The 21,545-nt window shown below is 38.2% G+C and overlaps 1 protein-coding gene across 6 annotated transcripts in view; it reads right to left on the bottom strand.

The window, feature by feature from the left end:
• Positions 1-21,545, bottom strand: part of THSD7B (thrombospondin type 1 domain containing 7B) — a 760,456-nt gene that overhangs the window by 443,913 nt on the left and 294,998 nt on the right. The window lies entirely within an intron of this gene.

Raw genomic sequence — 21,545 nt, 5'->3', positions numbered from 1 at the left:
GTTTGTGACAGATGCGGAGAACTGAGCTAGACCCGTACCCAGAATTCAGAAATGCAAATTCCAAAAGCCATGGGTGAAGTCTTGTAAGATGGAATACATTTTAAGGTGTAGGCTCTTCCCGAAAGAAATTCTGACCCCCTAAATCACACGAGCACCAAAGAGGATCCGACAGAATAAAGCTCCAAAGGGCTTGTGGGGCTGCGCAGGAAGCTCTCTCCAACGAGCACGTATTTTAAAGGCGTGCACACATTTAGAAAGAAGGAGACACAGCCAAGACTATATATGTTAGCGACTTTGGCATTATAATACTGTCACAAGGGCTTAAGCTTGGCATAAATTGGGCCTGTAAAAAAATGCTAAAGAAAGCAAAAGAGAAGAAGGGGCACTTTAAAAGTTTTATGGTAAGAAAAAAAAATAAATAAAATGCCTGGATGACTTCTCAGCTTGGGAAAACAGAACAATGAGATATGTGGGGGAAGAACATGAATGGCTGTTCAAGGGTTAACATCTGAATATTTTCTCAATGCAAAGTACTAAGCTAAGCATTTTATGTTTACTATTTTATATGATGCTTACAACAGCCCTGTGAACCCAGTACTGTTACTAATTAGCCTTACTTTAGGCTCAGAGGAAACAAGTGCATAGAGGATGAGTGACTTACTTTGTGGAGCTCACACAGCTAGTGGGGAACATGAAATGAGTCTGAACACAGCCTTCCAAGTCCAGAGCCTGCCCTTTCAAGCATCTTGCAGTAATGTACCTATTAAACTCATTGCTATTATTACCGAAATCCTCATCTACATGTGAAAAAGGTAGAAACATCTTGGTTAAGAAAGGATAAAAAAGCTAAGGTAGGCAAAGAGATCCTGTAGCTTCTCAAAATAAAATTAACCTCCTGTTTCAGGTCAATTACAGGCCAGAACAGAGGGAGAATTTATATAACCAATGCCTCAACCACTGTTGAGATGGGAGAGAAGGGCCCACAGGCTGGCTATTTCCCATTGGTACACAAGCAAAATCATCCAAGCCCTCACGTGACAGAGTGGTGGAAGGCCCGGCCCCTGGGAATGGGTTTGAGGATCGCCCCAGAGGGCCAGGCGCTTCCTGCAGCAGGTCCCACTTCCCTTTGGATCACCGGACCAGCTGACCCAGGCACCTCTGTGGCCTTGGTTTGACCACAGCAGCTGTAGGCACAAGAACACCCCCTCACTTCCCAACCGACTTTAATCCCCATAGGCACTGTCAACAGGGGCACTCTGTTACTAAGTTACAGACGTTCATCAACACCAAAGGCTTATGGATACCATAGGGAAACCACATCCACTGCATAAAAAGAAGTTCACTGTTCAGTGTCAGAGTTTACCAGCAATGCCCCTTCACAGGGAATCACCTTGCCTGGCCCTTCCTCCCTGAACACCAGGTCGGCTGCTCCCATTCCTTAAGGACTTGCTTCCCCCAGAGGGCCCTCTAACCTGGAGCACTGCTTAAGAACACAAGCTCCAGAGTCAGACTCTAGACCCGAATCCTGGTCCTGCCATTGTGACCCTAGGCTAGTTACTGTCAGCTCAAAACCAGGCTTTCTTCATGCAGATAATGGTGGTAAAAGAATGACTCACCTAAAGCATCTATAGGCATTCACATCTCACAGCAGTGCCATGGACAAAACAAGCATCAACAAATATTAGTTATTTGTATCACTTCCAGGTTATGAGGGATCCAAATCTCTAGACCTAGAGCTGCACTATCCGATATGGTAGCCAGAAGCCACACAGCCACACACAGCTAGTGAGTACTTGAAATGTGGCTAATCGAATAGATGTGCTGTAAGTATGAAATACAGATTTTCAACATTTAGTACAAAAAAAAAAAACCCAGAATTTAAAATATCTGAATTGTTATACTGATTCTGCATTGAAATAATAATGTTTTAAATATACTGGCTTAAACAAAGTAGAGAATTAAAACTAATTTCACCTATCTCTTTCTACTTTTTGCTTCCTTTTGAAGTTTTTAATGTGGCTACTAGAAAACTTAAAATTACAACGTGATTCATCTGTGACTCGTATGAGATTTCTACCGGACAGCGCCGTGCAAAGCGTGGTCCATGAAGCAACAGAAGAGGCATCTCCTGGGAGCTTAGGAAGGCAGCATCCAAACCCCATCCCAGACCTACTGAATCACAGCCTGCATTTTAAAAGATCGGTAGATAATTTGCATGCTCATTAAAATCTGAGAGGCACCAGTCTCCAGAGACCTGCAGCAGGTAACCTCCTACCTTGTCTGCGTGCCAGGGACAGGAATCCTCTTTTCCTCTATTAGATACAGAAATTGAGGCCCCACTTGCCCAGCTCCCTCCTTTTTCAGACTCCACATCACTGGAAGACCCATTACAATTCCTATTCCCCATCCTCACCCAAGGAACTCTGTCCCTGTAGGCGGCTTTAAGATAAATTATTTTGAATCTTGCAACACAAGAAATTCTAGGCATGGAAGTAGAGGGAGAAAACAAACCAATTTTGCACAGGGAAAGAAAGTGGATTCCACAGGGTATTCAGTGCGATAATAATCCCAGGCAAAATCCAAAGGCTTAATTTTAAATAGACAGTCGCCACACAGGAAGAAAATCATACTTCATTATGAAATGATTAGAGTTCATTAAGCATCTTTTATGGTGAAAGAATACGAAAAAATGACCCTTGCAGAAAACGCTGAAGACTGGGGATGTCTGGTATAGAGAAAAAATGTAAAGAGTATAGCATGGCTGTCTTTAAATTTCTGAAGGGTTTTCTTATGCAAAATAGATCAGTTTTAGGTAGCTCCTCAGCACAGAACTTGGAGAAATGGATGGATATTAACAAGAAGGAATTCAATAGAAGAAAAGTCTATGTACTAACTGGAACTTTATGGAGTAATAAATTAGTTATCACTAGCATGCAGTCTGAAACCACACTCATAGATGCTTCAAATGGAAATCACTGTGCCTGAAAAAAGTTTGCACCAGACAATCAATCCAGCCCCTTTCAATTTATAGACATTATGATTCCACTATCTCAGCGAGTAAAGATAACAGGAATGGTCACAACCACACGGCTAAGGTTATACATCGACTTCCAGCTGAACCTGCACAGAGAATAGAAGGGTTAGTTTGGAGCTGAGAGACAGTCAATACTGGGCAGTTCATAAATGCATCGCTACTATGTTATACGAACACAAGTGAGAAAGTTTCCTTATCTCACCAGTAGACAAGATATATTCCATCACTCTCCAATTAAAAGGAAACATTTTCAAAAACAAATGTGTGCATGACTTCTCTAGGAAAAGGAGCTGGGTTTGGGGCAAGGGGCGGGGATTCTAGTAATTATGGAAATTATAAACAATAATGTAGTGTAGACCTTTGAGCAAGTAGTGTAAGGCTACATGCACTTTTAAAATATATGAGGGAATTAGCCATAAAATATGTGCCTTTTCAGTGACTGTCTCATCCAGGCGTTTGAAATCAACCTCACCTGCCCATGTCCAAAATTAGTTATGGGCTCGTGCATCTGTCAGGTCCACCTCCAGCCCCTTGCTCTCTTCTTATCTGTCTCTCCAAGTAAATCCATCCTAAGGTGGCTCTTACTTGTGTTCTGAAGGATCTCCCTTTATCCCTGGCTTCAACGGTCCTCTGGACAGACCTCAGAACTCTCAGACATACTCTGGTATGCCCTCTAACATCAAATACCAAGCATACATAAATAAACATTTCTTTCACACCCTATATTTTCTCCAAAATGCTTACTCATATTCGCATTTGGAAATGATGATGAGGTACTCAGAAATAGATCTATTTCCTAAGTTAGGAGCCCCCACCCCCTGATAAAAATGGTCAATACACAGGTAAAAAATGCTTGCAATTGTAGACAGCACGAGGAAACTGCTGTGTAAAACTGAGCTTAAAAGCATTAAACGATGCTCAAAATAGGATTGGAAGAAAAAGAAAATAAAGCTCCTTTAAGAAATCTTCTTTCTGACATTAAAAAAAACAACAGAATACAGTGACTTGCGACAACAGGGTCTAAATTTACTGTATAAGGTTTTTCCCCTGTATGAAGGATATAAGAGAAATCCAGAGAACGTCTTAATAAATTTGAGCTTCACAGTTTTAGAAAGAAAATGATTATAGACTGATGCCTAATATGTAGCCATCATGTCTTTTAAGCTTTAAGTATAGCTCAAGTTATTTGGAAACTGAATACAAAAATAATAATCTTTGTCTTTATAACAGCTTACAGATTTTCAAGGAACTTTGACACAGTATTATCACCATGTAAGTTTTCTGCAAGGCTATAAAGGAAAGCAGTGTGGCTTACATAAGATGTAAGAATAACCAGGAAACAAAAATCCATAAAATCCTAGCTAAAAAAACAATTAGAGTTCACAAGTCATTAAAAGCTTTGATGCTAAAGCTGCAAGCTTCACACTGAGCCCTGACATCTAAAGTTATGATCATTGGAACAAGTCCTGAGAGGAGCCCTGAGATTCCTGGGGCTGCTTTTCAGACCCCAGAACTTGAATAGTTGCCAAATTTAGCCGGATAGAAATTACTGGACAAGTGAGTGTGAAGAAAACCATCAGTTTAAGTTAGTAGAGAAGGTGCATGCGGTACAAGCACATTAACTTTCAGGCCAGGATACCGGGTGGAGAAGTGGCAACAGTGATTAGTCTAAGGCCTGGGCCTCCCCTTAGGTCTGTAACTGACCAACGTAGATAATCGGGCACGTTCAACGGCCGCAGGTCTCAATTTGTATACTTGGGATAAAAATATGGACTCGTGTCGATCTTCCCTGACCTCCCTCATTTATAAGGATCACCCATTTTATTCATTTAAAAATCTACAAATTTCTAGGCCCACACTAGACCCACTAAGCAGACTCTCCGGGGAGGAAGCAAGGAAGCAATACACTTGACAAGCACTGCATTCAGACCCAATTACTGCTCAAATGACACCTAAATTTCCTCTCAGTTCCAAGATCCCATTTCTTTAAATCTTGCTTCAAATAATCGTTTCTCACTGCCCATATAGATAAGTGTAGAAAGGTATTCTTAAATCAACAAATAATTCTATCATTTATTTTACTGAAGTTATCAGTCTTAAAAATGATAGATGTGGTGCCAAGCTTCATCCGGTCTAAAGAATATTAAATGAGTCTGACCAATTTGACAGCATATCCCAACTAGAAAAAAAGAACATTGCAGGTATGGAATTTGGGGTAAATTATGCACTTATAGTGCATATCAATTCTATTTCAATGAAAGGAGATCATGCAGATAACAAGAAAAAGGTGATTACCTATGAACAAATTTTCTTCAGAATATAAGTTTTTTTTTTCATTTATATTTCCCATTAGGGTTTAATACACCTATGAGATGAGAATGAATACGCTGTATTCTCCTGACTCTACGCAAGGATAAACTGAAGCCAGAACTGAGTAACCCATCGACCCAAGGTTAAGTATCATCACCAATGGTACAGAATCAGGATTCTATTGATTTAATTCCTTGTTCAGTATTTCTTTCCACATATTGCCATTTTATCAAAGTATACTAACTATTGTCTTATTTTTGTATACATTTGAAAACTTATACAATAAAATTTTTTTTTAAAGTTTGTTACCTTGAGATTAACAGGAGGCAACTTATAGATACAAACCTTTAATTGTCGGGAGTGGGGTTTCCAAAATTTTAGCTCTCCCAACCAACAATTTTGGCAGCATCATTTAAAACTTCACATCTCAAAAATGTCTGCAGGAGAAGCCAGTCTGTTACGTATTTATCTATCCTTAATAAATTCTTCTTATAGTTTGTTGGATAAAATTGTACATCCATAGCCCAATACCTCTACAGTACCTATGTGACTCAGGGAAATAGAAGACATTTCCCAGGAGTGTAGATGCTGCAATTTTCAAAATAGGACATTTCCTAAATAGAAGTTATCTGTTGCTTGTGCTTTTTTTTTTTTTTGAACTATAAATATTCCCTTCTACGAAACAATACCACAAGGTTACTTTTAGCCCATCAAAGATTTTGGAGGACATGCGGTATTTTATGGTTTCATATAGTGGAGATTCTAGTTCCTGATTATAATTGGAAAGCCAGCAGATCCCCTACTATATACAATTAGTTACATTTTTAATTGAAAGGGATATATTAAACAATGTGTGTGCATGTGTGTTGTCAATGGGAGACAATTTGTCCACGGTTCTGTCATATTTCTGCACATCTCATGATCAGAGATACTGATGGCTTTTTTCCAGACTATTATTTCAAGTATGTTTATAGAGCAAATAGCCTTGGAAGAGAAGGTTGTACACGTTTGCTTTCAGTCCCTTATAAAAGACTGGGGTTTCTAAGGCTCAGTGTCTCTCTCCTGTTACACAGCTCATTATGAGTACATCACGTGGCCCCTGCTGAGTTGCACTATGGGAACGGGGGCTCCGGAAACCAGTACAGATGATGATGTTCCAGCAACTGACATTACTGTGGGAAACAAACGCCCTTTGTCTCTGACCAAGGGGTCTCATGACTTCCACCAGTATCTATGCAAAGGTTGCAGGCTGGCATGTTAGTTGGCAAGGAGGATAACATCTGACCCTGAACTGTTCTTGACTTGTGTGTGTCAGTTGTTCACACTTGAGCTTATTAACAGCTCTTGCTAGAATGACTTTGTGCAATTCTTTTAGAACTGTTTGTCTTTCAACTCTCTACTTATATACTAGGAAATCCTGGAGAGTCATTTATGACTGGCCATTTCAATTAAGTAACTAAACAGCCCTGGGAAACGTTTTGAAAAAGTCAAAACTTTTGCTATGTGTTCTATTTATTATACTATTACAAAATTCTCACATCTACCTCGTCTCCTATGTCAAATTGTTGCAACGGATTGCTTATGTCATGATCTGTGGACTTCTTTCATTAAAGCCAACTGGGATGCTTTGAATGGGATGTTTACATACCCAGTTCCCAAATTTCTAGGGAAGTACCAAATCTGCTGGCAGTTGATTCTGAAGGCACTTGGGAGAACTCACAGATTAGTGCCATGCTCTTGATGGTTGACTAATCTCAAGCAGATGTTATTACTTGATACGGAGTGTAAGGAATGACCCTTCCCACGCACATCATACCAGATGCAGGGCAGGCAGGGAAGTGTCTGGCCAGTGCCTGGGTCATGCCCTTCCCAGAGAGAACTGATCACATTACCTTATTACTGAAAGAAACTTTGCTCTTGGATAACATTCCAATTTCCTCATTTTACAGATGACAAAGCTGAACTATCTGTATTTTAACAGAAACTTTAAAAGACATACTCCTTTCCTTTTCTGGATCGCTTGTTGCTTAATCTTGCATTTGAAAAATATTTTTTACACACCTGGAATATAATATTCATTATATTATTCCCACATAATTCATTTTTATGTTTCTTTCTGCAAATTGGCTTTGACCTCTGAGAGTCAAGGTTGATTTGTTCATCCCTCTGTCTCTAATATTTGATACAGTGTGTAGCCTATGTTAGGACCCCCAGTAAATGTGTGAATGCACCAAAAAGCAAAGCCATTAGTGCCTAAAATAGGAATAACAACACTTTGTATTTATTGAGAGTTTACTATGTATCAGGCATGGTGCTATGATTTTTTTTCTCCTTTAAATATGGACAGTTTCATTTAATCCGGACAACTCTACTGTTATCTCCCTTCTGCAGGTGAGAAAACTGGAGGCTTAGAGAGCCTATGTGACCTGCCAGCATCACGCAGGCAGGAGATGGTCTGAAGACGGCAATCCCCACTTCAGAGCCTGAGTTCTTAATTATAAGCTAATTGGACCTCTGTACCCCTTTACATCATACCACATAATCCATATATTCATAAGGACTACTCTCTTGTTTAATTTCAGTAAACCCCAAGGGTTATTTCTCAGAAGAGTAGGGCAGAATAACGGTCACCCAAACACGTCTAAATCTTACTCCCTACTACCTATGATCTGTTCGGCTACACGGCAAAAGGGAATAAAGTTTGTATAGAATTCAGGTTACTAATCGGCTGACCCTGAGATAGGGAGATCACCCTGGATTATCCAGGTGGGACCAATGTTATCACCAGGGTCCTGATAAGTGGGTGAGGAAGGAATAGGGTCATAGAAAGACATCAGGAGTTATGTTGCCAGCTTTAAAGACAGAGGAAGGAGTCATAAGACAAGAAATAAGGGGACCCTCCTGAAGCTGAGAAAAGGAAGGAACGGACTGTCCCTTGGAGTCTCCAGAAGGAATACAGCTCTGTTCACACCTTGATTTTAGCCCAGTGAGCCCCATTTCAGGCTTCAGACCCCCAGAACTGTAAGATAATCAATTTGTGTTGTTTTAAGTCATTAAGTGTGTTACAGCAGCAACAGGAAATTCACACATCAGTGTAATTAACAGAAACTAACATCTGTGGCAGAGACATCTAGTGCCCCTCAAAGATCTGTGCTTCTCATCCCAAGGGCACAGGTGTTGCTAAAATACGGCTGCGTAGTCAGGGGTCACGCTTTCCAAGGATCTCTGGTCCCCCTCCTCTCACTCTCCTGCACTGAAACAGGGACACAACGACTAGTGTCTTAAGGGTACTGTGGAACAGGACCAGCTCTGACTCAAGATGTTTTAAGATCTGGGTCTCCTGTTTTCTGCTGCCTACGTGATGCGATGCTGGCTTCGAGCCGCAAAATGGAAACTCATGCACAGAAAGGTCAACAAGCTTCTTCAAGGCCACACAGGATGGCTGGGATAGAAAGAGTGGAAAGGAGGGTGTGGTCAGTTGAGGCAGGCAAGGGCCAGATCATACATGGCTCTGTGAAAGATGTTAATAAGTTTTAATCCAGAGGAAGTCACTAAAGTCATTTTGAATAAGAATGACATACTCAGATAAGCTTTCCTGTAAAGCTGCTACAGCTGGAGTGTGGAAAAGAAAAAAAAAAAGCTCACAGTTATTCAGTGCTTCTTGAATAAGGCTCTGTTTTAAGAGATGGATAAGTGTGTGTATTCATTTAATCTTCACAACACTTTGTACGCTACAAATTATCACTATCTCCAACACAGCTTGTAAGTAATAGAGTGAGAATTTGGACAGAGGAAGTGTGTTGGCAAAGACCATGTGCTGATCCACATTAGACAGGTCCCACTCTATTTACAAAGGAGTAAGAGCAGGAGGGAAATAAGTCAAGAAACTACTATACAGTTACATGGAGGAAGAATGCTAGAAGGGGCCCTAGACAGACATAAACAGAACAAGCAGACAGACAGACAGACAGGCAGGACTGTAACCAAGCAGGACCCTATGGGTCCTTCCCCAGGGACAGACCCCTCCCCCATATCCTGTGCTGGGCTCCCCTCTGAAGTACCCAGATAATACTATCTGATGCACTTGTTCTGAGCTGTTTCACAGATGATAAAATCCCCACCAAATGGAAGAAATTAACTACTTGATGACCAGGAGCACATGGCCCCCAGACCTGCTGGTGCCTAAGGATGGATAAAGTTAATCCCTGTGACCCCACCCTGCTACCTCACCATCACCCAATCAGAGAGCTGCACACGACTGGATCACAAACCCTGGGACGCCCCTCCCTCACCCGGCCTTTACAAATGCTTTGTTGAACACACTGGGGAGTTGAGGCTTTTTGAGCACTAGCTGCCCTGGACTCCTTGTACCGGCACCTTAAAATAAATGCTGCACTTTCCTTCACCACAACCCGGTGTCAGTAGACTGGCTTTACTGCATGTGGGTGAGCGGACCCATGTTCTGGTTCGGTAGCAGAGTTAACAAAATTTGGTGACACACTGAATGTGGGCAGAGGTGAATGACAGTGAAATATCAAGGATACTGACCAGGTTTCTAGCATGAGCACTTGACAGGAGCAGAGACAAGTTCCTGAAATTTGGGACCCTGGAAAAGAATCCGATATGGAGTTTGGCAGGACAATGAAAAGTCCAATATGGGAAATATTGAATATAAAATAACTGTATTTATTCAGAAAGAAGTATCTGGGTCCAGTACTGAGCCCCAAGCCTAGAAAGAACTGGAACAACTCAGATAAGTTTTATCAAGAGTCAGGAATAAGCAGATCCTGAAAGAATAAAAAGAGCTACAATTACATATTCCACATAGAGACACAGAGAATCTTAGAATTAGAAGTGGCATCACTATTGACCTGCTTTTCCAGCTTTTCCCTTGACATGGAAATGCAGTCTCCTCTCCTGTATTGAGAAAATGGCCATTCTTAAACACACAGACATTTCACTAAGTGGCTCTTCTCTCTTGAGGACAGAACCTGGTAAGAAACTCAAACTAGAGCAGGAAATTGTGAAATTTTCCTGGAGGAAGGGGTGGACAGTAAGCAGATATTTCCTCTATGTCCTACTTGCATTCACATATACAACAAGGCTGGAGAAATAGATCTGGAAAGAATAACTTTGTTTCAGAAATTGCACTGCCAAGAGGAACCTCATTACCTCTTGGCTTGTTGTTCGAGAAAAATCTAATCCAGCTGACAAAATGGAGTTTAGTGAGACGCCCAACTAAAGATTGTAAATGCACTCGTCTCAGCATGTTTTTTGCCAAATACAATTTTGGACTCTGAAAAGGAGAACTTAACTGTTCATTAATGAAGTGCAGGTGTGTATGAACAATCGCAGTGAAGAGAAAAGTGGTCCCAATGTGAAAAGACATGCCCAAAACTGAACCCTAAGACGAGTTGTAGGGATTTCTATTCACTTGTTCAAGAAATACCTACTGAGCTCTTACTACCTTCTGCCGGACAATGTGCTAACTGCTGTGAAGTCGACCACAGGTACGGAAAATATTCTTGCTCTGAAGATTTATGCCAGATGAAAATAAGAGGAAAAGGACGCAGAACAGAAAGGAATGAAAAAAATTAGTTGATGAGGAAGAAGAACTATATAAAAAAGAGGATGGAAAATGAGGTTGAGGGAGGGAAAAAAAACAATGGAAAATGAAGGAGGAATAAAAGAGCTGTTTACAGTCCCCGCCATACTTCAGGCTCAAGCTACGTATTGTCTAGACTATTATAATAAATCCTGAAAAATCGTGTCTCTCATTCTTTCTTTTGACACATAGTCATAGAGTTTTGTTGTAGCTGAAAACAGAGCTTACAATGAGAATTAAGGTGTTAATACTTTATCTGCCAGGAAGCAGTGACAGGGGAGAATAAAAGCAGCAGTAAAGGAAAATATGAAGCAATGCTTTGTGATGCATTATTGCTCTGGCTACCATTTTACAATGAACCACAAAGATACACAGCAGGTTTCTGTATTGGGAAAACGGCATTTCTCTCGAAGGATTAAAAGAGTAGGTTGGGGTAGAACACAGGTTCATTGGGAATAGGCTCGCTCCCTCCTAAATCACATCTCCCTTTGGCAATGTTTCATTCCTCAAGGAGCCAGGTCTCCAACACGTTCAGGTTGTATCTTCCAAGTTGAAACACCCAGCCCCTCAGCTGCTACTCAGAAGCCAGATCTCGTTTCACCACAACATGGTGGTGTATCCAAGTCTGAAAGTGGACTGCCAACCACATGCCTGGAGAGCATCAGCCAAGAGAAAGAAAGCAGCATTCCAACAGAAAAGGAATATGAGAAGAGGCAAAGCTTGAATTCAATCCAAACATCTTTTATGTGCCAGATACTGTGCTAAGTGCTGGGAAATTAACAGTGAACAACACAGATCTCTGCAATTGCAATGCAGTGAGATAAAATGGCTGGGCAGCAGAGGTCCTGTGTCATCTCAGAAGGTTCCCAGAAGGAACACTTTCTAAGAAATAGAAGTTATTCATATCGGAGCCAAGGAGTAAGTTCGTGGGGGAGGGGGATGAAGGAAACCTCAGTATAGTGGTCAGTGGTCACACAGAGACCGGCTCCAAAGGTCTAAAATATTGAAGAAAATGTTTCAGTACTGTTGGCGCTCAGAGTGTTGGACAAGGATGGAGAAGGTAATACTTCAAGTTCTACCATTTCATGATGACTATAAGACTAAAGACCACAGCCTAGAATTCTCCCTCTCTAACCTAAATTCATGGCCCTTACCTCCATCCACTCCACATTCATGTCTAACGTGGTTATTGCTTTTTCTCTAAATATGTTCTGTGACTTTCCACTTCTGTGTCTTTACCTGATGTGCTTCACCTGGGATTCTGTCCCCTTCTTATGAACAGCTGTATAAAGAATGCCCTTGCTTTAAAAAGTTCCATGTAAAAGCTTTCTTTTTAACAAACATACCCTACCACATCTCACTGGTTTAACCTCCCCTAAAATTCCTATTTTTTCTTAAGGTACTTCCCTCATTCCTATAGTTATTTGTTTCACTGTCTCCCTTCCCCTCCTAGACCATTAAAGATCAAAAACTGATAGACATTATTAATTTCAAATTAAATTGTTTATGGTTTCCATAATCTCTTTTCTCTGGAGAACAACAGAGGGATATATTTAACTCTAAAAATTACTCAAAATTCAGCTACCTAGTGTATTGAGACAAGACCACTGGGCAAAGCCACCGTTCCAGTCCAAGCTGGCCCAGGGACCATCTTTGTTTTCTCTTGTCTGCATCCTTCCTCAATCACTCCTCCTTGACCATTTCCATCACTTCATGATCCTCAGATCTTCTATTTTATATGATTTCATTCCAGGGCCTCTAGGCCACCTGGCTTGGCATGGATTGCTGATACCCAGATAGGAGATTATTTTGGTTTTGTCAATAGTAAAACAATTTCTTTCTCAGCGCCACCCAAAAGGGGGGGGAGGGCTTATCAAAACTCAACATTTCACTCTCTCACTTTAAGAGTTTCCATTTTGAATTCCATAGTATTTGCAATTTGTCATTTACAGGATGGATGCTGGCACTCAGAAATACAAAGGGCCTCAGACATGTCCTTAAAGGGCCTTACAGCCCCATGGGTGTCAAAGACAACGATGCCAATGGCTGGAAATCAGGCAAAAAGTGATGGGCTGTTACAGAGGTAAGGACTCAGTGCAATTTTACGATTGGAAAAGTTGAACTATTACTGGTAAAACCAAAGAAAAAATCCAAACTCACATCTAGTAGAGGTCCCTGACGATCGTGCCCCTCCATGGTGCCATGTGCTCTGGTTTCAGTAGTACAGGGTACTGACTTATTTAGTTTTGTTAACTTTGATTAAATATGTATTACACAATGAAGAACGTAGTCTTCCTTTTTAGGAGATGAAATTAAGCAGGGCTCATATGTTTAAAAAAAAAAGACCATTTTTCCACAAGCAATTTTTTTCCCCTGAAGTAATCTCTACTCAACTGACTTCCTCCTCAAATATCCTGCCTCTATCATTTGTCAAGGCAAGCTCTCTCCTGTTTTCATTTCAGTCATGTGAATAACACCTTGAGCTAAATAAATTTAAAAATGTTTAATATCAAGAACAGTCTGATAATCTAATGAATGCTTAAAGTAGGAACACCTCAATATTTTCACTAAGTACAGTAATTCAATAAACATTTGCTCTATCATACTAAGATAAGTTTGTGACACTTGATTAAAAAGAAAATCACTAAACTGAGATACAAATGCAATGAAACATAACCAGTAGAAACCAATCTCAAGTTAGACTCCTGGTGACCACTTCTACTTTACTCTAAGTATTTAAAGTTCCTTTCCTTTTAAACTTTTCTCAGCTTTCAAACTTCTAGAGGGACTATTTGAACTATATTCATATATATTCTATATATGCCCAATAAGTGAGTATGTTTCCAAGGTCAAAAGATTATAAGCCAATATAGTCTTCTATCTTTTGATCTCACGTGAATGGCAATCCAATATCTTGCTGTTAATTAGCAAAGATTATTTCATCCAGTTATCTCTGTTTCTCTGTTAGCGTTACAACAAGAGAAAATGCTGTAACTCCATCTAAACAGTCTCATTTCTCCTCTAAAGGTCAACACTAAGGGAATTTCTAAGCACATTATTTTCGTGGCACTTTGTTCTCACACCCAAATGAGCTTATTGACTTTAAAACCAACTTCTAAAGACAAGTAAAGGACATTTCTAAATCCTCAAATGATGGTGGAACGTCCTTCAACTGCCCCTTAAGAAATCTGTTCACCTATTTGTAGTATGTTACTTTATTTCATGTCTCAAAAACTTCTTTTATAACCAAATACGTTTGCAAACAGCACAAGACCATTCATGGCAAATCTCTTAGTACACTCATGTTTCTATATTGTTATATACAGCTAAAATATGAGATTCATTCTCTGCTTAAAAGCCCACAATGGGGAAAAAAGCTGCAAAGTGTAACTCATATTCTCAAGAAAAACCAAACCAAAACAACAACAACAACAACAACAACAAGGTCTTAGATCAATAATAAAACAAAAGGCCTAGGTTTTTTTTAGATATAGCTGATTTACAATATTACATTAGTTTCAGGTATGCAGCATACTGATTCATATGTGATTTATAGTTTATACTCCATTTAAAGTTATGATGACATATTGGCTATATTCCCTGTGCTGTACAAAACATCCTTGTAGCTTATTTGTTTTATACATAATAGTTTGTACTTCTTAATCCCCTACCCCTAGCTTGCCCCTCCCCTCTTACTTCTCCCCACTATTAACCACTAGTTTGTCCTCTTTATCTGTGAATCTGCTTCTGTTCTGTTATCCAGTTGTTTTATAGTTAAGATTCCACATATAAGCGATATCATGCAGTATCGGTCTTTCTCTGTCTGGCTTATTTCACTGAGCGTAATAGCCTCCAAATCCATCCAAATTGTTGCAAATTCTTTTTTATGGCTGAGTAGTATTCCATTGTGTATATGTGTACACCACATCTTCCTTATCCACTCATATTTTGATGGATATTTAGGTTGCTTCCATATATTAACTATTATAAATAATGCACTATTAACACTGGGGTTCATGTATCTTTTCAAATTAGTGTTTTTGTTTTCTTCAGATACATACTCAGGAGTGGTACTGCTGGATCATATGGTAGTTCTATTTTTAGTTTTATGAGAAACCTCCATACTGCTTACCACAATGGCTGCATGAATTTACATTCCCATCAACACTGTACAAAGGGTTCTTTTCCTCTAAATCCTCATCAATATTTGTTATTTGTGGTCTTTTTGATGATAGTCATTCTGATAGGTGTAAGGTGATATCTCACCATGATTCTGATTTGCATTTCTCTGATAATTAATGATGTTGAACATCTTTTCATGTGCCTGTTGGCCACCTATATGTCTTCTTTGGAAAAACATCTTTTCAGGTCTTCTGCCTATTGTTTGATCAGGCTGTTCTTTTGATGCTGTTGCTGTGTTGTATGAGCTGTTTATATATTTCAGATATTAAACCTTTATTGGTCATATCATTTGCAAATATTTTCTCCCATTCAGTAGATTGTCTTATCATTCTGTCGATGGTTTCCTTTGCTGTGCAAAAGCTTTTAAGTTTATTTAGATCTCATTAATTTATTTTTGCTTTTATTTCCTTTGCTTTTGGAGACATATCCCCAAAAATATTGCTATGATTTATGTCAAAGAATGTTCTATGTTTTCTTATATGACTTTTATGATTTCCAGGCTTACATTTAGGTCTTTAATCTATTTTGAGTTTATTTTTGTATACGGTGTGGAAAAAAAAGTTCTAATTTCATTCTTTACATGTGGCTGTCCCAGCACCAGTTATTGAAGATACTGTCTTCTCCCACCTATATACGCTTGCCTCCTTTGTTGTAGATTAATTAATTAGTTAACATAAGTGCGTGGGTTTACTTCTGGGATCTCAGTTTTGTTCCACTGATCTATGTGTCTGTTTTTGTGCCAATGTCACTCTGCTTTAATGACTGTTTCTTTGTGGTATAGTCTGAAGTCAGGGAGCATGAAACCTCCAGTTTTATTCCTTTTTCTTAAGGATTGTTTGATTATTTGGGGTCTTTTGTGTTTCCATATAAATTTTTAAATTATTTGTTCTATCTCTGTGAGAAGTGCCACTGGTAGCTTGACAGGCATTGCACTGAATCTGTAGATTGCCTTGGGCAGTACGGTCATTTTAACAATACTAATCTTCCAATCCATGAACACAGTGTATCTTTCCATCGATTTGTGTTGTCTGCAATGTTTTCCATCAATGTCTTAAAGTTTTTTGAGTACAGGTCTTTTATCTTCTTAGTTAGGTTTATTCCTACACATTTATTTTTTTTGATGTGATTGTAAATGGGACTGTTTGCTTAACTTCTTTTGTTGATAGTTTGCTGTTACTGTATAGAAATGCAACAGATTTCTTCATATTACTTTAGGATCCTACAACTTTACCAAATTCATTGATGAGCTTTAATACTTTTCTGGTAGCATCTTTAGTATTTTCTATATATAGTACCATGTCCTGTGCAAGCAGTGACAGTTTTACTTTGTCCTTTCCAACTGGATTCCTTTTATTTCTCTTTCTTGTCTGACTGCTGTGGCTAGGACTTCCAATGCTATGTTGAATAAAAGTGTTGAGAGTGGGTATCCTTGCCTTGTTCCTGATCTTATATGAAACACTTTCAGCTTGGTACCATTGAGAATGTTAGCTGTGTGCTTATCTTATATGGCCTTTATTACGCTGAAGTATGTTTCCTCTATACCCACCATGTTGAGAGTTTCTATCATAAATGGATGTTGAATTTTGTCAAAAGATTTTTCTGCAACTATTGAGATGATCACATGATTTTTATTCTTCAATTTGTTAATGTGGTTTATCACTTATTGATTTACCAACATTGAATCATTCTTGCATCCCTGAGAAAAATCCCAATTGATCATGGTGTATGATCCTTTTAATATATTTTTGGATTTGATTTGCTAATATTTTTGTTGAGAATTTGGACATCTATGTTCATCGGTGACATTAGCCCGTAATTTTCTTTGTGTGTGTGGTGTCTTGGGTTTTGGTATAAGGGTGATACAGATTTCATAGAATGAGTTTGGAAGTATTCCTCTTCAAATTTTTGGACTATTTTGAGAAGGATAGGTGTTAACTCTTCTCTAAAGTTTCTTAGAATTCACCTGTGAACCCATCTGGTCCTGGACTTTTGTTTACAGGGAGTTTTTTTTTTAAATTAATGATTCAATTTCATTATTTGTAATTGGTCTGTTCATATTTTCTATTTCTTCTTGGTTTAGTCTTGGGAGAGTGTACATTTCTAAGGATTTGTCCATTTCTTCTAGGTTGTCTATTTTATTGGCATATAGTTGGTCAGAGTAATCATTTATGATCCTTCATATTTCTGTGGTGTCAGCTGTTACTTCTCCTTTTTCATTTCTGATTTTATCTTTATTGATTCTGATTTTATCTCCCATTTTTTTCTTGATGAATCTGGGTAAAAGTTTATCAATTTTGTTTATCTTTTCAAAGAACCACTTCTTAGTTTCTTTTCTTTTCTTTTTTTTCACTTTCTATTTCATTTATTTCTGTTCTGATTTTTATAATCTCTCTCCTTATAGTAACTTTGGACTATCTTCTTTTTCTAGTTCTATTGGTGTAAGGTTAGGTTGCTTATTTGAGATTTTTCTTGTTTCCTGGGGTAGGCATGTATTGCCATGAACTGTCCCCTTAGAACTGCTTTTTCTGTGTCCCACAGATTTCAGATTATTGGGGGTTTTTTTCATTTTCATTTGTTTCCAGGTATTTTCTTTCTTTATCTATTTATTTATTGAAGTATAGTCAGTTTACAATGTGTCAATGTCTGGTGTACAGCATAATGTTTCAGTCGTACATATATTACTTTACATATTTTTTCATTATAGGTTACTACAATATATTGAATATAGTCCCCTGTTCTGTTTCCAGGTATTTTTTAAATTTCCCCTTTGATTTCTTCAGTGGTTGTTTAGTAGCATATTGTTTATTTAGCCTCCATGCACTTGTGTTTTTCGAAGTTTTTTTTCTTGTAGTTGATTATAGAGTCATAGCTTTGCAGTCAGAAAAGATGCTTTATATGATTCTTAAGTTTACTGAGATTTGTTTTCTGGCCTAGCATATGATCTATGCTCCATGTATTTGAAAAGAATGTTTCTGCTGCTAGTTTTGGACTGAATGTTTATACACACACACACACACACACACACACACACACACATATATGTGTCTATATATATATTTTTAATAAATATATATTTATTCCATTGGTCTAATGTATTATTTAAGGTCTGTGTTTCCTTATTGATTTTCTCTGTGGATTATCTGTCCATTGATTTAAGTGGGCTGTTAAAGTCCCCTACTGTTATTTTGTTAATGTCAGTTTCTTCCTTTATGCCTGTTAATGTTTGGTTTATGTATTTAGATGGCCCTATGTTGGGTGCATATACATTTATAATTGGTATATCTTCTTGGATTGATCCATTGACCATTATATAACATCCTTCTTACAGCCTAGTTTTTATGTGTTATTTAACTTCTTTATATCCTGTGCTCTCATAATACCAGTTCATATGCCACCACTGCATATAAACATCTCCATTATTTCCATATGTTCTGCTTGTCCCCACTTAGAACATTGTTTCCTGTTGCTCTTCCAAACTCTTTAAACACCAACTCCATTATGAAGATTACTTTCAGGTAAAATAAATAAATATACAGGACCCAAAACACTACTTAAGATACAGTACTTAAGAAACTATAGCATAATTATTAGTATAATTGCTGTCACAATTAAAAGATTGTAAACTAATGAGGCCCCTGTATAATTTCAGTGTTTAGCACAGAGCCTAAAACAAGGCCGGTACATAACAAATTATTTTTGAAAAAAATAGTGTATCTGTGATTATTATCCACTTCTACTCACCAAACTAACATACTTTAAACCAAGACATGTCCCATTATCTTATCATGTACTGCCTTAAGGCCAACTTTAAGCCCAACATGACAAAGACACAGGACTTTCAAGAACTATTCAATCCTACTGGCGAGAAGTGGTTGATTAATACATTTAACAATTCAAAGCTAAATGTGTCCATTCTTGAAATAACTGTGTCCATTTAATGACAAATAATGAATCTAAAACATGGGGAAAAATCTAGGTAATATTCCACTTAACTGCAACCACACCAATAACTTTTCCCAACTTTTTATTTAGTTTACAGGTTTTCTATTTAGTTTATAGGTTTTAGTTTCATTTTTTTCCTTCACCATACAAATACATTATATCTCTATGACATTTCACTACACATTTGTTGATATGCCAATCTCTAAGCTATTTTATCACAAACAGAATAAATTTTCCATATCTTTATTAGATTTTTGAAGGTATGCCTATTGTTTCAATGTTTTAGCTTCTGAGAAATGACCCTTGAATACAGGATGAGTGGTTTTAATTTCACCTGGGAAAAGGGTAAGAAGAAAATGGTCTCTCCAAATCCCAGCTTTTAGATTTATAAATCAGTATCACCCTTGCTGGTGCTTCTGAATTATAAAAGAGAAGCACAATTCTCTCTACAACAATAACTGGTAAACACAATCATAAATATTCCTCTACATCTTCATTCACAGTCTATTGGCTTGGCTACTATTACTAGTAACACTTCTCATATCAATTATTACAGTACTATTTTGGCTACATTTAAAACACCACATGACCAATGAACAACAGAACCAGGGAAATATGCCATTGATGTTATTTCACTATTCCTACAAACACCAAAAACTGAGGTCAAATGGAGAACTGGGTATCAATGAGAATAATTTGTGACAAAACAGCATGAAGTCCCAATTCAGCCTCAGCATTCAACAAGAGACTGAGACCCTTGGGAGAGAATTAGCACTCTTTTCTGTTCTTTTTTTCATTCTGGCATCTAGAAATTTTATTGCATTTTATTTCATGAGAGATCCATGAAAATGGATCTTATTTTTTTACCAGGATTGTGGGTTCCTCTAAGATCAGGTTCTTGGAATGCACTGCAGCTAATTCAAAGAGAATGGGGTGGGGGCGGATTTTGTAAGGAAGAAAAGTCAAGCAACTCCACTTCAGAGAGTGAGCAGAGTATCCTGGAGCCTAAGGAAAACTAATCATCATGGGAAAGTCTATTGTGACTGAGAAAAGAATTTTCAAAATCAATGCTATTGAAATCCCCTCTCCCTCCAAAATCTAACATAATAATTTAAAAAAACAAGGAACAAAAAAGCCAATCTTCACAAAAAAACTGCAATGCAAAAAAAGTCACCAGTTTTGACATTTGTTACTGCATTAGCAAAAAGTTAGAATACTTAAATTCTGCCTCTTTAATGGGGCAAACACTCTCATTGGCCCCTTATAATTGTAATTCAATTGTTCCCACTTATCTGACTTGAACTAAGAAGAAATTTTCATTTTGCCAGACTTGTCAAGGTATAGCCATAAATGATAACAGTTACAAAATGAAAGCTTTTATAAGAAAGGGAAGTAATGGCTGAATAATCTTTCTGGCTCACTTCCACACAAAAGCAAAATCAAACCTTTGTTAATGATTACAAAGATAAGTAGTAAGCTATACTATACCTTTAATTCAATGTGACTGTGCTATATTTTCCAATGCAGCAATAGTTTGACTACTGTATTCAAATTTGTACAAGCGTATGGGACTGTGTTATACATTCATATATTTACATATTGTCCCCAAATCTCAGTGCCCCCTGAGAACTGGGTTATCAGGCTTAGGTTTTCTAAGGACATTCTGTTTCCACATGAACCAAGCTATTAATCTGGAAGTTTTCCTTGGCCTAAGATTTCCTCCTCTTCTTGAGGTGCTTGAAGTATATTGTACCGGGCTTAATAGGCTGCTAATTCTGCGCTTAACACCCCTCCTCTATTTGACATCCCTCTACACGTAGCATACGATTGCCAACTCTAGAACACCATCCCCCCAGTTTCCTCCTAATTACAATCTTCCTGCCCAGCATGTTCTAATAAGAAAGATGGAAAGATTCAGATCGAAGAAACTTCAGAAATAGGTGAGCCATTAGAAAAGCTATTTTTAATAAAGAAACTTTAGGAAGATGAAAATGTCAATAAAAGATAAAACGTTGAAGCAGAAACTAGATCATAACATATCAATTCTACAGAATCATATACACGTCGACCCCTGAAAACCCTAGTACTGCAGACAACAGTAAAAGAAAAGAAGGAGAAGGTGGAACAGAAAGATCACCAAGATCTGAAAAGATAATCTGAAGCTCTTTAATCTAAATTCTGTTCTTCCAAATTCAGAGGAGTAAGTATAGTCATGTTCTATCCCAGAAGAGAAAGTGTGTAAATCATCACTTTCCAAAAGTGACATTAGAGAAGGAAGGAAATTTAACTATTATTTTAAAATAACTTCAGTCCTATAAACATGACACTGAACTTCAATTGTTGAAGCAAATGTTAAGGAGTCAGTACAGATGACCCCCTTTATGAGTCATGTGGTGAATCATCCAAGGCTATGGTCATGGCGTGTGGAACAATGAGAGGCCACATCACAAAAAAAGGCACTGGTATGAAACG

The sequence above is a fragment of the Vicugna pacos genome, chromosome 5 (genome assembly GCF_048564905.1).
Source record: "Vicugna pacos chromosome 5, VicPac4, whole genome shotgun sequence".
NCBI lineage: Eukaryota > Metazoa > Chordata > Mammalia > Artiodactyla > Camelidae > Vicugna > Vicugna pacos.
This window is presented reverse-complemented; position numbering and strand designations above follow the sequence as displayed.